Raw genomic sequence first — 14,128 nt, 5'->3', positions numbered from 1 at the left:
TGCGTGATGGGGAAATTCCTGAAGCGGTGTTCAGTACAGATAAGAGTGGACTAGTAACCATGATGGTGCTGATGACATGATGAACGCAGATGAAAACATTCCCCTTGCCAATGTGGTGAATATCTGTGACCAGGTAATAGCCTTGAACAGTTTGCAATTAATAACGTGTAGAAGGTCATGGCAAATTGCCTGATCAGAAACAAACTTCTTAGGAAATCTAAGTTAATGGAATACCTCTGGAAAAAGTCATTAAAAAGAGATTTAATTGCAATGCTGCTTCTTCATTTGAGACTCCTATTCCTGACTCACCATCAAATATCCAATAGGAAAACTATGGCATCCTGAAATTAGGATGATTCAATGGGTGTTTAATAAAGGAACTACTTACAGAGATAGAGGCAGCATGTGGGGAACCAGAAAGAATGGCTCAATACCCCAGAGATAGGGCCATGGTCCTGTTGCATTCCTGGGTCCATAGAACTAAAGAGAAGAAATGTTTACAAGACCTGGAAGGAGAGAGTTGTATGCAGAGGGCCACCGTGAGAGGACCATTGACCTTTGCTTGGTGGACGTAGCCTGCCCAAAGTAACTCTGCAGGGAAAGAATTGAAGAAATAAATACTCAATCCTCCTCCTCCTCCTTCCTCCCTCTGATCTTCCCCAGAGACAGGGTTTCCCCATGGCCAGAGCTACCTGGAAGCCAGAGGACTAGGCTCTTATAATCCACACAGGTCACATTCCTAGGGCAGAAAGCAGGGTGGAGAAGAGTGAGGAGTAGATAAGAATGGGCAAATGAAGGTATCTGGCACAATCCACCCCCTTTGCCCCTCACCATCCACTCCTGTCCTTCATCCAAGTGAAAATTCCATGAGCCTGGACAGGGAGCATGGAAAGTCCCATCAGCTACAGTATCATTGTAGGGCAATATCAACACAGACATATTCCCAACTGAAACCTAAAACATTCGCTGCCACAGGTATTCTGTATATAAAATAGGGGGAGGAGTGGTAGGTTAAATAATATGGTTTTTTTTAAGATTTTATTTATGTATTTGACAGAGACACAGCGAGAGAGGGAACACAAGCAGGGGGAGCGGGAGAGGGAGAAGCAGGCTTCCCGCCGAGCAGGGAGCCCGCCGCGGGGCTCGATCCCGGGACCCTGCGATCACAACCCGAGCCGAAGGCAGACGCTTAACGACTGAGCCACCCAGGCACCCCTAAATAATATGGTTGTTATAGTCACTGCCTCCCCAGCTGGTCATAGGTCCTAAATTGGTATTTCAGACTACTTCCTCCCACCACTCATTTCATTGTTCCCTTACTCTCCTCCAGCACTTTGGCCAAATGGGGGCCTTTATTTGGTGGGATGACCCAACACTTCATTCTATGGGATCTGAGTTCTTGGAAGTCTTGTCTTTATTTAATTGCCTCAGTTTGCCACTGACCAAGACTAGAGGATAAGAAAATACCATCAGGCACACACATGAATCACTGTGGTTCCAGACATCACCTTCTTGGTGTAGAAACAACTTAATCTCCCCTCTGGTAATGGGCATCAATAGCCCCAGCTAATACAGTGACTCCTTTCTCTGCCTGTTGGCTCAGTGGCACAAAGACCCCAAATGGCTATAATTTTTCAAAATGTGACTTTACCATATCCCACAAGTTTTGATATCCTACTGTTGCTCAATTGTAAGTGTTCTTTTAATTCAATTATAATTATATTCTTTTTAAAAAATATTTATTTATTTATTTGAGAGAGAGGGAGAGCATGTGCAGTGGGGGGAGGGGCAGAGGGAGAGGAAGAGAAAACCAAGCAGATTCTGTGCTGATCACAGAGCCCGACGCGGGGCTCGTTCTCACAACCCTGAGATCATGACCAGAATCAAAACCAAGAGTCAGACCCCCAACCAGCTGCGCCACCCAGGCACCCCATTATTATATTCTTGGACCTATCAGTTACTTAGTGTGTTTTTAAATTTCTAAATGTGTGAGGATTTTTTAAAAAAAGTTTTAATGGTCAAATATAACAATACAGAAGGTGCATAAAAAGAAAAATAGCTGGAAATTAACAGGCTAAGCTTACAATAGCAGAAGTTAAAAAAGGAACAATAGAATTAGCACAAGGAGAGAAGGAAGAAGTAACAAAGATAAGCACAGAAGTCAACGTCGACAGCAACAACGAAATAGAAAATGATGAAAAAAGCCCTAGATGGGTTCTTTAGAAAGACTCTGGCAAGACTGATGAAGAGCAAAACGAAGGGGGGCGGGAGTAAAAGAAAACAGTGTTAGGAATGAAAAAGGACCATAATGACAGATAAAACAGAGACTTAAAAGAAACTTGCAGAAATCCCTCTAAAGCCATAGATCCTAATTTTAAATTTAATACAAAACAAATACTTAGAATAGTATATCTTGGTAAACAATTTTTTTTGGTTTTATTTATTTGTTTATTTGAGTGAGAGAGAGAGAGAGAGAGAACAAATGGGGGGAGGGGCAGAGGAAGAAGCAGCCTCCCTGCTGAGCAAGGAGCCCGAGGGCTCAATCCCAGGACCCTGAGATCATGACCTGAGCTGAAAGCAGATGCTTAACCAAATGAGCTACCTAGGCGCCCCTTATCAGGAGAACTAGAAGCCTGAATTTTCCCTTAAAACTGTTAAATAAATTGAAGCAGAAGTACTCGGCCTCACTAGGCATATACTACAGTTTTATGGGTGAATTCTACCAAACATTCAAGGAACAGATCATGCTAATATGACAAAAAACTTCCAGAAAATAGAAGCCAAAATACTTGCCCACTCATCTATGCAGCCAGAATTATCCTGATGCCCAAAGATAGTACAAGTAGTAAAAAGAATAAACCAATTGCATATATGAATATGGATAAACATTTTAGCAAATGAAATGCAGTAGGATATAGAAAAAAAAGATAATACAAATGACTACATTAGATTTAAGCCAGGCATATAAGGGAGGTCTAGCATCTAAACATCTATAAATGTTCACTGCTGCCTAAGACATTAGAGAAAAACTATATGGTCATCCCAACAGATGTGGGAAAAGGAAATTGATACTATTTAGAAAGCCATTCATGATTTAAATTACACGAATATGCACATACAAACACAACTCTTAATATACTGGGAATAAAGAGACTTGCTTAAGCTGATAAAGACTCGTCTTCAAGAAAACCTACAGGAGCACCTGGGTGCCTCAGTCGGTTAAGTGTCCAACTCTTGGTTTTAGCTCAGGTCATGATCTCATGGTCCTCAGATGAGCCCCACGTCAAGCTCCCTGCTCAGTGAGGAGTCTGCTTGTCCCTCTTCCTCTGCTCCTTCCTCTGCTCTCTCTCTCTCATAAACAAATAAAACCCTAAAAAAAAACCTACAACAAACATCATTCTTAATACAAAAATACTGGAATATTAGCAGCAGTTTCTTTGAAAGGCAGGAAGAAAGCAAGAACACCTGTTACTCCCCATCTATGCAACACTAGAGGTCCTAGCCAGCTCAGTAGGGCAATAAAAAGAAACTAAAGTATAAGGACTGCAAAGCAAAAGCATATCTGTCATTATTCACATTTGCTATAATTGTCTATATAGACAACCCAATAGAATGTATAGGCAAATTATTAGATCTGATAATAGAGTTTAGCTATGTGGCAGATGATATTAATACTAAAAGTTGATTGCCTTTTTATACCAACAATAAACGATTTGAAAAGAATTTCACAACATCAATAAAATTTTAAACTACTTGAAAATAAATCTAAAAGTGTATAAGACCTGTACCTATAAGATTACAAAACTCAACTGAAAGATTAAAGACCAAAATAAATGGAAAGACAGCCGATGTTCATGGATAGGAAGCTAATATCATATAAAGATTTTGTTTCTTCCCATTGACCCACAGATATCCGTAGGTTAAATGCAATTAGGAAAAAATACTCCAATATTTTTTGTTTGTTTTTGTTGGTTTGTTTAAAGTTTCATAAATTTGGGCGCCTGGGTGGCTCAGTTGGTTAAGCGACTGCCTTCGGCTCAGGTCATGATCCCAGGGTCCTGGGATCGAGTCCCGCATCGGGCTCCCTGCTCTGCGGGGAGCCTGCTTCTCCCTCTCCCACTCCCCCTGCTTGTGTTCCCTCTCTCGCTGTGTCTCTCTCTGTCAAATAAATAAATTAAAAAAAAAAAAAATCTTAAAGTTTCATAAATTTATTCTAAAATTTATATAGAAGAATAAAGGACTCAGAATAGCCAATGTACTCCTGAAGAAGAATAAAGTGATGAGACATGCCTTCCAGAAAGCAAGACTTCTTATAAAGCAATGGGAATGAAAAACAGTGTGATACTGGTGCAGGAATTTACAGTTTAGCAGTGGAACAAAATAAAGAGCCCAGAAATACCATGCACACCTGGTATTTGATATATGAAAGAGGGACCTTTGTAAATCAATTGGGGAAAACAGGAACAAAATTTAAAAATGGTGCAGGAACAAAATTTAAAAATGGTGCATGGACAAATTGCTCAACTGTATGGAACACAAAATAAAGGAGACTAAATCCCTAATTCAAACTATCCCAAAAAGCAATTCTAGATGTAGTGAATCATGAGAGGGAAAAGCAATACTTTGAGAAGATAGGTAGGATACTATTTACCTAATCTTGGACTAGGGAAGGATTTCTTAAACAAAACAAAAATAAATAAATATTGATACATTTGACTACATTAAACTTAGGATATTCTGTTCATCAAGGACACAAGGGAAAACATAAGCCAAAATCTAGAAAACATTTGCAAGACATATAACTGACAAAAGACTAGTATTCAGAATATGTAAAGAATTCCTACATATCGATAAGAAAAATGCAGACAAATATATTTTAAAATGTGCAAAAAACATAAATAAGAATTCCACTACAGAGAAAATTGTCAATAAACATGAAAATATGCTGAGTAGAAATAAGAGGAATGTAAATTAATTCAATCACTTAGGAAAACTGTTTGCCGTTAGTTTGTAAAGTTGAACATTCGTGTATTTTATGACCCAACAATGAACTCTTACATGCGACCAGAGTACATAAGCAAGAATATTCAGTGACAAGTCTCTTTGCAACCCCCTGCCACAAATGTAAAAACCCAAACACCTGCCCAGAGAACAGTAGTTTCATTCATTAATTACAACACGATGGTGAAACATACATGGAGACATGAATGATTTTCAGAAATGTAATTGAATGAAGAAATCAAGTCTCCAAAGATATGTTTTTATTTTAATAAAGCTCAAAAACTATGAACAAAAAATAGCAAACACAAAATTCAGGAGAGTGGTTACTTCTGGGAGGGAGGTAAGGAATGCATAGGGAGGAAGACGGATACAAATGTCTGGTACTGTGTTCTAGTACTTGGGTTTGAGGGATGGGTTCACAGTGATTCGTTTTATTATACTTTATAGCTTACATACATGTGACACATATTCTTTTTTAAAAAAAATATTTTATTTATTTATTTGACAGAGAGAAACACAGCGAGAGAGGGAACACAAGCAGGGGGAGTGGGAGAGGGAGAAGCAGGCTTCCCACCGAGCAGGGAGCCCGACGCGGGTCTTGATTCTAGGACCCTGAGATCCTGACCTGAGCTGAAGGCAGACGCTTAACGACTGAGCCACCCAGGTGCCCCGACACATATTCTTATCTATGCATCAAGTATGACATTAAAGATATAATTTAAAGTTTAAAAATTGGTTTCCATGGAAAGTTCATATTCTCCAATTTTCAGAACTTTGGTTTTGTTTCGTGTGAATTAAATTATTTTGATCTACCATGCTAAGAGCATTCGCTCCCTCCCTGCCTTGGGTCACTTGGTACCTTTTTAGATGTTATGTGACACTGATCAGTTCTTTCTTTCTTGGCTCCAGATGGGGCATGGCAGGAGTGAGGATGACAATCGCCCTTCTCTGCAGTGATTGAATGGTGTCAGTATTTCCTTGAGGGAGTGGCTTCTATTGTTTGCAGTGCCCAAAGCTGCAATACGCAATCCATGAACTTATGAACCTCAATATGTTTTTTGACATTCCGGCAGACAGATGTGATGGAGGTGGGGCTTTCCTGAAAGATAGGGCAGGAGGAGGCTATGGACTGGGGAGGCTGGCCTCGGAGAAGAAAGGCTGGGGCAGGAGTCCAAGTCAGCACTGTGTCTGGGAAGGGATTCACAGCTCTTCCCAAGCTGAAAACTTTGGGACTTTCCACCTTTGCAGATCTGGTCAATGTTCCATTTCCCTAAGAGCGGTAAACCTGGAGAGTAGCCTTGATTTAGAGGTTTGACTTTAGGGGCAAAGAGGAATAGGAGTAGAGGAAGGAAGGGTGGGTGCTGCTGGGCACAGGGTGGGGGAAGGGAAGTTCATGCTAAAAAGGAAAAGGAGGCATCTCTCGGCCTGGAGGCTGCTGTGAAGAGCGGGGAAGCAAGGCAGGCCCTGTGGCTTGTGGGTGGAAAACATGGGTCCTGTCACTATCACCTCCTAACTGTGTAACTCAGTTTCCTTGTGTGTGACATGGGCTAATAAGAGTATCTTCTTTGTCACAGGGTTTTGTGAGAATAAGGAGCTGTGTCTTGTCCCTTGCCCGGCACATAGCAGCCACCCAACAAATGCAGACTTCATGAAAAGAAGACCACCTAACAAGAACTGCCCTAAGCTTTAATGAAAAACTGAAACATTTGAGCCAGGGACCGGCAAGGCAGGAAGTAGGGGCACAGGGAGGGCTGGCTGGAGCTGGAGGCAATCGTAGACACCCCAACCAGATCATACTGTCCTGCCACCCCCTGCCCAAACCGTCCTGTAACAGTTCCTGCAAGAGAACAGAAAACCATCCAGGAACCGTGCTGGTGGCTTGGCTATTTCTGTTCACTGGACTTTTAGAAGCTATGTGTTTTTCCTCCTGTGCCTTATGAGAACTTATCAGGACATTTCCTGTAAGATAGGAGTGACTTGTTCACCCATTTGACATTTAAACAATGTACACCTAGACCCAAGTAGCACTGTTTGGGACATCTGGTCTGGGGCTTATGAGCTTCCTGCTTAGAAGGAGAGGCCTTTGATAAGCAACATTTGCTCTTGCAGATCCTCAAGTTTTATAACCTCAGGCACCTGGGCAATTGGAATCCTAGGATCCCCATGACTGAATCAGAGAACCTCTGAAGATGTGTGTGTGTGTGTGTGTGTGTGTGTGTGTGTGAGTGTCGGGAGTGGGGAGGGCAGAGAATACCGAAACAAAACCTAAGTTGGATGGATGGATAGATCAAAGTCTTGCACAAAAGGACAAAGCATTTCTGAAGCCTGAAGTAGAAAGACACCTGGGGATAGCAGGTCAGTGGTGCTACCTATCCCCACGTCCCGGGGAAGGCAGAGGCCATCTGGTAGGCACCATGACCACTAGCCTTCTGCCCTGTCAGCAAAGGGGTGACCCAAAGATGAAGCCAGATGAAGCCAGACACTTAATTAACAATTGTTTATGTTCAGATCTCTCGGGTCAAATAACTGGTGTGATCTCTGTCTCTGGATTGGACCCTGCTTATACAATAAATATGAAAGTTAATTATACGCATTGTATTAGGACTTAGAAGCATTGTCTGGCACTTAGAAGGTCTGTATTCCAGACCTAAGTCTACCACTAGTATATAATCAAGTAAACGATCCCATGGATTGTCCTCTCTTGTTCTGCTCCCATCCTCTTGGGTTACAAAGTTCTACCTGCTCAACTGCTCTTACTTCCGGGAAATAATAATAATGATGATAGCATGTATGATGAGTTCATTATGGACCACATAGTTCCTTATTTGCATCTTCTCGTTTAATCTTCAAAACAACCCCGTAAAATAGATACTAGTGTCATCTTCACTTTATAGATAAACACTGATACCCATTCAGAGAGGTTAAAAGACTTGACCAAAGACTCAGAGTTCTAGATGGCAGGGCCAGAAATCAACTCCATAGTCGATGACTCCAGAATCCATGTGCTTCACCCATTGGCTGTGGTGTTGTGGAAAGAAATAGGCTCTGAGTCACAGCTCTGGTGAATGGAAGGAGTGGCCAGGAGACCAAGTACTGGATGGCGCCATCTTGTGAAATGATGACCTGAGGCAGTAGGAGCAGGAGTGAGCCAGCAGTGATGGACTGCTACTCGAGTCAGCAGTGATGGGCAGGGGTTGACTGGAGTGCTGGCAGTGCCAGCAACGCAAGAGGGCACAGTAGACTCTGTGCCAAGAACTTCAAATGAGCTGGGGTTGTAGAAGGAGCAGACAGAAACCATCCTCCACTGGAGAGAGCTGCCATGGCTTCAGAGGAGGGCAGCTTGGAGTCAGAGCTCAGGGTATAGATAGTAGTTTTCTGGGGCTGACCTAACAAAGTACCACAGAATGGGTAGCTGAACAAACTACAATTTATTGTCTCAGTTCTGGAGGCCAGAAGTTGAAAATCAAGGTGTCAGCAAGGTTGGTTCCTTCTGGGGAGTGTGAGGGAAGCATCTGTTCTCTCTTCTTCTTGGCTTGTAGATGGCTGTGTTTCATGTTCACATTGGTGCTCTCTGTATGTGTGTCTGTCTCTAAAGTTTCTCTTTTGATAAGGACACTAGTCATATTGGATACGGGACCTATTTTACCCCATTGGCCCATAATGACCTCATTTTAACTTAATTACCTCTGTATGAACTCTATCTCCGACCCATAACAAGAATGTAGGGGGCAGTCATCAAAGAGACCAAGAGAGAGTGGGCCCTAGCTAGACCATGAGTCCCCACTGGTACAGGGAAAGGTTTGGAAAAGCTGAGGGGTCATACAGGGGTATGACTAGGAAGTATATGGAAGAGCCCTCTGACATGAAGGCCAGGACTTCTGGCAGTGATTGGGGTGAACCAGGAAGTCCATGTGCTGGGATTGCCCTAATGGTCTCTTGCGGAAGGTGGTAACCAGTTTCAGCTGCCACCGACAGCTGCCCTCTCTTCCACTCTTGGTAGTTCAGTGCCAAGTGGAGAGTGAAACCTCCTCAGGAACGCTCTCAAGAAGGCTTAAAGGATGGGGGGGGGTGTGCCTGGGTGCGTCCCTCGGTGATGGGTATTAAGGAGGGCACGTACTGAATGGAGCACTGGGTGTAATACACAAACAATGAATCATGGAACTACATAAAAAACTAATGATGTAATGTATGGTGACTAACATAACATAATAAAATAAAATAAAATAAAAATAAAGATTCTCTCCCTCTCCCTCTGCCCCTCCCCCTGCTCACACTCTCTCTCTAAAATAAATAAAAAATAAAATCTTTAAAAAATAAAATAAAGTCTTAAAAATTTTTTTTAAAGCTCAAGATGGAGGCCTGCCTGTTCTGCCCCTCCCCATCTGCCCTCTTAACCTTGCACCTACTGCTCCTAGGCCCCAGCCCCGAGGCATGGGGCCCAGCTCCCTGTTGACAGCTTGTCCCTCAGAAGAAACCTGCTTTCTCTGTCACTGTAATCAGCCTGGGGTAGGGGACACCCCTCTCCTTGAGCAGCTATTATTGCCTGCCATTAGTGATTGCCTGAAGCCCCTTAGCTTTGCATTCTCCTGTTGGGAACTCTCATGAAAGAGGCCCATCTCTCAGAAGAAAGTATTGCTTTGGGGGCAGGGATTTGCCTGTAAACTTCTCACGCGAGGGCAGTTGTTTTATCTGTCTCTGCACAGATGAAATGCTGACAGGCTCTTATTCCTCATGACTCCAAACCACACAGTTCAGTTCCTGGTATCTCCTTGACCACATTGGCCCAGCAGGTAGCTTCAGGGCAGAGATTTGGGTTTCCTCTGCAGTTCCCGATTTTTGGCTCAGAATGCCCTGCTGGTGAGTTGGGTGTTGGGTGCTTTTCTGGCCTTGGAAGAGCTAGTGGTCCAGGGCAAAGCCACTGAGGGGCCTAGGCAGGAGGAGGTAGAATTATTAGATCTCAAAACATAAATTCTCCAGCTCCAGGATGTCAGACCAGCTTCTCTCCTGCCAGGGAAGCCAATTCCTTCCACAAATCCTGAAAAAGCATCTTCCATGTGCCAATAGCAACTGCCCTCGGAGGCTGCATCTCCCCCAGACCTGGTGCTGCCCTCCATCCATCCACCCAGTTGGTGGCCACCCTTCCCAGGTCTGTGGGATTACCACAGAGACCCCGTGGTTCTCTCTCTTAAATATGTCCAGAATCTACTCACTCTTCTCTCCTCCCTGTCACCACCAAAGCCCCAACCAGCATCTTCCTCCTGGTGACTGCCTGCTCAGTGGCGTCCCTGTCCCCAGTCAATTCTCACATGGCAGCCTGAGCCATCTGCTCAAAAAACAAGTAAGATTGTATTACTCCCCTGCTTGAAATTCTCATAACTTCTCAGTGCCTGTAGGATGAAGTCCCAAATTCTTACTGTGGCCCCAAGCCCCCCAGAACCTGAGCTGTCACCATATCTCCATCTCCCGACATCCCTGCTTTTCCCTCCTCCCTCTCTGCACTTCACCCCCTGCTCTTCCCAGTTCCCAAATGCCTCGTCTCAGAGACTCTTATCCAACACTTTTCCCTCCCAACCAACTCCTGCCCACCTTTCCAGTCTCAGTTTAAATGAAACTTCCTTTGGGGTGCCTTCCCTAAACCTCTAGGCTAGATTAGGCAACTCTCTACTTCCCCTAGCAGCTACACTTTTCTTTTTACAAAGCTTTGAAAGGTTCATCGTACTTTTGCTTGTTGTCTCTGTCTTAAACAAAACTTTGGACTTCACAAAGGCAGGATCATGGCTGTCTTATTCAGTACTCAGTTCTCATGTCCTGCATAGTGGCCAGAAAATTGTAGGAGCTTAATATATTGTTCAGTTAGGGCTGTGTTAGGCTGCAATGGCTTCATTTTATTTTCGCAGAATAAATCTGGAAGTGAGGGATACCAGTGTTGGTCCAGTGCCTTGATAATGCCAGGGCCAGTGTATGAATCGTTCTCTTGGTTTTTCCCTCATTCGTGTTGCTCCATGGTTGGAAGATAGCTATGCTCCAAGCTTCAAGTCCATGTTCAAGGAGAGGAGGCAGAAGAAGGGAAGGGCAAAAGACCATCTCCTTGCACATCTATGTCTTTTTATTTGTGAAGAGGAGCTCTTTCCAGCAGACCACACTTTTTGTTTTCATACTTAGGCTAATCACTTCCCAAACAGAAGGAGGCTTCCAAAACTGCTTTATTAAATCATTCTTCTTCTTTTTAATTTTTAAAATTATAGTTCTTCTTATGGGTTGCAATAAAGAACCACCTTCCCTGAACACAAGACATCTTCCTAGAGACCTAAAAATAGTGGTTCTGCTGGAAGAAAAGAAATAGGGTGAAAAGCATACAGAAATTATCTATTACTATGTATTGAATTACCCAGTGCTTAGTGACTTAAAGCAATAAACATCATCTCACAGTTTCTGTGGGTCAGAAATTTAGGAGCAACTTAGTTGGGTGGTTCTGGCTCAGGATCCCTTATGAGGTTTCAGTTAAGCTGTTGGCTGGGGCAACACTCATCTGAAGGCTGGACTGGGGCTGGTGGAGCCACTTCCAAGTTGGTTCATGTGTTTGCTGGCAAAAGGTTTCAGTTCCTTGCCATATGGGCTTCTCCATAGGACTGTTCATGACATGGCAGCTGGCTTCTCCAGACTGAGCTATCTGGATAAGGGTTTGGGATGTGAAGAGAGAGAGATGGAGAGGGAGAGAACATGTGAGAGAAAAAGTGAGAGAGAATGAGCCAAGATGGAAACCACAGTGTCTATTATATCAGAAATGGCATGCTGTCTCCTGCTCTCTTCCATCAGTCCCACAGACCAGCCCTGGTGCAGTGTGGGATGGGATTATATGAATGTGAATTCAGGAGATGGGAATCATTGTGGTGATCCTGGACACAACTAACACAAACCTGTAGAGTAGACAACAGACTTTGGCTGCCACAGTGTGTGTTTATTGAGTTGAACTGCATTGAAAGGAAGGAAATGAGCTGAAATTAAGTGTTCCTTTTTCAGGGTGAAGAGAAGGAACAGATTAAGAAAGTTTACAGTAATTTCATGCTTGCTATATGCTAGCCATTCTATATAGGTAATTTCACAGACTTTTCCCAAGGGCGCTAGAGCAAGTAGGTGGTGATGTTTCCATTGTCTGGGTAAGAGCATGAGGGGGGCCAAACCTCAGTATGCCTTCTCTGCATCTGACCCTCAAAAGCCATCCTAACCCACAGCTGGCTATCTATCTGTGATACTTAGATTCACTGAGTTGTTTGATTCTCTTTGTGAACTTGAACAAAGGAAGCATAGTGAGAGAGTGAGGATCTGGTAGTGGGAATGGAAGCTGACACTGATGGTGGACACTGATATACTACTGAGATGCTCCATCAATGAAGGAGTGGTACTCTAGGGGCTGGAAGTGCTATTGGCTCGACTGGCAGCCCGTTCAGGGACCATTCAGCAGAATCTATGATACTAGAGCTATCAGTGGTGGGAAAAGGTATGTGTGGCAAGCCCCAATGAATGAATCATAATGGAGACCCCAGGGGTTCTGGGGCAAGGTTACGCCATCTGCAGTGGAAAATTGTATACCTTTTGGAAAATAATCCTTTGCATGCTGTGGGGCCCTAGCAGAGACACTGCTTGATTATGGGACACCCCATGACTGGGTGGCCATAACTGGCCTTCATGAATTGGGTTCTGTCAAACACACCAAGTCAGGATGTGGGGCAGGCCCAGGGCATTATGTCATCAGATGGAAATGGTTTACCTGGGATCAAGCATGAACGGGACTGAGGAGCAGTCCCAGCTCATAAGCAAGCTGCATGAGCACATTGCCTGTCTGCACCAATGCCTCTCCCTTAGCTCATGCTTAGATTGCACAGGGTAGGAAGGGCCCTTAGGACAAGCCAAGAGAGGAAGAAAACACTAAGCTTGATTCATAGATGGGTCAGCTGGGTATGTGGGTGCCAACAGTAAGAGAATGGTGTTTGCACTGCAGCCCTACATAGGAGTGGTCTTGTAAAACAGTGGCAAAGAAAAAGCCTCCAATGGGCAGAGCATTTGGCCACTTACTTTGCATGGAAAATAAAATAAATATAGACTTATGAGTGAGGCTGTGGTTGGACGTGCATCACAGCTCAGCTTCTGCTGCCAGCCCTGCTTCCTCTCCTTCCTTCTTATAGGTTTTGATCCCAGGGGCAATCTTAATAAGCACCCTGCAAAAACCCAAACGCCACCTGAGAGTCTGCCTGACAGAAAGCCCAACCTGTGACAAAGAGAGAAGGCAGCTAACAGAGACTCTGAGATTGAAGAGCCCAAGGGAGCCATGAATAGTTCAGGGAGTCAGGTGGGCAGTGCTCATGGAGAGTGGCAGGACAAATAGGGACAGAGATAGGGGGAGTGGTCACAGTAGTGGCAGGTGCTGCTGCTGAGTGGAGGATAGTGAAACTAGAGCTACTTCAGATTCTCAGCCACCTGCAACTCCCCAGGGGCCTCCCCAATTCTGTAAAGCCTGGCTCCGTGGGTGCCCAAGAATGCCCATCATTACCCCCCAGTGTCTGTACTTCCTTATTCTTAATAAAAGAATTCATGCTGGATACATAGTGTAGTGGGTTGAATGGTGGCCCCCCCAGAACATATGTTTACATCCTAACCCCCAAAACATGTGAATGTAACCATATTTGGAAAAAGAGTCTTTGCAGATGTAATTAAGAATCTCGAGATAAGATCACTCTGGATTATCCAAGCGGGACCTAAATCTAATGACAAGTGTCCTTATAACAAAAAGGTAGAGGATAGACACAGGGAGGAAGAGGGAAGACCATATGAAGACCGAGGCAGAGATTGGAGTCGCCCAGCCACAAGCCATGCCTGGAGCTACTATGAGCTGGAGAGGCAAGGATGGATCCTCCCTAGAGCCTCCAGAGGGAGCGCAGCCCTACTGATGTGGCAATTTTGGACTTTGGGCCTCTGCACTGTGAGAGGAAAGATTTCTGCAGTCTCAGTCCATCACATTTGTGGTAATTTGTTACGGCAGCTCTAGGAGACTAATGCACGTAGTCGCTGTGATAGAGGCTGCGTTTCCCAGTTTTCCTTGAAGCTGAATGTGGTCAGAAGATAAAACCCT

Source organism: Neomonachus schauinslandi, chromosome 5 (assembly GCF_002201575.2).
Source record: "Neomonachus schauinslandi chromosome 5, ASM220157v2, whole genome shotgun sequence".
Lineage (NCBI taxonomy): Eukaryota > Metazoa > Chordata > Mammalia > Carnivora > Phocidae > Neomonachus > Neomonachus schauinslandi.
Note: the sequence above shows the minus strand (reverse complement) of the source record.